Source organism: Pristiophorus japonicus, chromosome 18, assembly GCF_044704955.1.
Source record: "Pristiophorus japonicus isolate sPriJap1 chromosome 18, sPriJap1.hap1, whole genome shotgun sequence".
NCBI classification, from domain to species: Eukaryota; Metazoa; Chordata; class Chondrichthyes; family Pristiophoridae; genus Pristiophorus; species Pristiophorus japonicus.
In genome coordinates this window covers 47,919,684-47,921,398 of record NC_091994.1, presented here as the reverse complement: position 1 = coordinate 47,921,398, position 1,715 = coordinate 47,919,684, and the positions used below count along the sequence as shown (strand labels likewise).

General features: G+C 49.6%; 1 non-coding gene across 1 annotated transcript; it reads left to right on the top strand.

Annotated features, from left to right (window-relative positions):
* Positions 1 to 1,246: 1,246 nt before the first annotated feature.
* Positions 1,247 to 1,443, top strand: LOC139229518 (U2 spliceosomal RNA). Its single transcript, XR_011587729.1, has one exon. It is a non-coding gene; the product is annotated as a U2 spliceosomal RNA (small nuclear RNA).
* Positions 1,444 to 1,715: the final 272 nt, after the last annotated feature.

Sequence of the window (1,715 nt, the reverse complement as noted above, 5' to 3'; positions counted from 1 at the left end):
GTTTATGGTCTTGGCCCTCCAAACCGTGGTCTAGGGTCCACGTCGACTATGCAGGCCCGTTCTTGGGTAAAATGTTTCTTGTGGTTGTAGATGCGTGCTCCAAATAGATTGAATGTGAAATAATGTTGGCAAGCACGTCCGCTGCCACCACTGAAAGCCTGCGGACCATGTTTGCCACACACGGCCTGCCCGATGTCCTGGTGAGCGACAACGGGCCATGTTTTACCAATGCTGAGTTCAAAGAATTCATGAGTTCAAAGAGGGTCACGGAAGGCTCACTGTAAACTCGCCTATCCCAAGTCCTGCTTAGCTACCGCACAAGACCCCATTCACTCACTGGGATCCCACCTGCTGAACTGCTCATGAAAAGAGCATTTAAGACAAGGCTCTCGTTAGTTCACCCCGATCTACATGAACAGGTAGAGAGCAGGCGGCTTCAACAAAGTCAATATCATGATAGTGCAAATATGTCACGCGAGATTGAAATCAACGATTCTGTATTTGTATTGAATTATGGACAAGGTCCCAAGTGGCTTCCGGCACAGTTGTGGCCAAAGAGGGGAGCAGGGTGTTTAGGATCAAACTTTCAAAGGGACTCATTCACCGGAAACACTTGGACCAGATTTACGGACTATCCTGAGCACTTTGGACCCTACCTTCTTTGACCCCCAACACACACACCAGTGGCAACCAACACTGCGGTTGACCACGAAGCAGAACCCATCATCCACAGCAGCCCAGCAGGATTCATCACACCAGGCAGCCCAGCAAGGCCAGCTACACAGCAGCCAAGCAAGGGCCCAACAGACAACTCACCAATACCAGCAATTGCCCAGAGACGATCAACCAGGGCAAGAAGGGCCCCAGATCAACTCAACTTGTAAATAGTTACACTGTTAACTTGGGGGGGGGGGGTGGCAGGGGGTGGCAAGTGTTATTATATGTAAACTTGGATATACTTTGTACAGCCACCAGAGGGCTCATCCCCTGGAGTCCCAAGGGATCCCATAATCCTTTGGAAGCACAGGTATTTACAGAGGCCTCACAGGTTGGAGAGGCACTCTGGAGATCTGCAATAAAAGACTAAGGGCACACTTTACTTTGAGCTCACAGCATTCAGTCTGACTCTTTCTTCATACATAACAATTATCATCAGCCACTCTCAGCGCAGGTGGGTCTTCCACTACCAGGTGCTGCTGTCTTATAATGGCTAAGTAATGCAGCATGCAGCACACAACAGTGATCTGATGCTTCTCGGCCTTTTGGCTAAGATCATGCGTAACTGACCTGACAGGGGAGTAACCATGACCCCAACGTGGTTCTCCCTGGATCAGGAAGGTGGTTCTCCTATGCTTTTTGGAAATAGGAGGTGGGTGGGGTGGATTGACCCATCCACCTCCACGGAGGTGTGTGGGGTTGCTGACCCATCCACCTCCATGGGACGAACCTGGTATTGCAGTACTTCCAAGAACGGTGCTTGGGCTCTAGGCCTTTTGGCTAAGAGCATTAGCGCAGGGTGATCCTTGATGTGTGCAAGGTGACCTCTGGCGTTTGTGATCTGACAAAGAATTGGAAAGATTGGCTACGATAATAATAATTAATTAAAAAAAAACAGGGGAGTACAGCAAGTAGCTTCCAGAATGGTCCAGGCATCGGAAACGCTGTTTCAATATGCCAATGGTCCACTCAATGATGCTGCACATCGCAATGTGCGA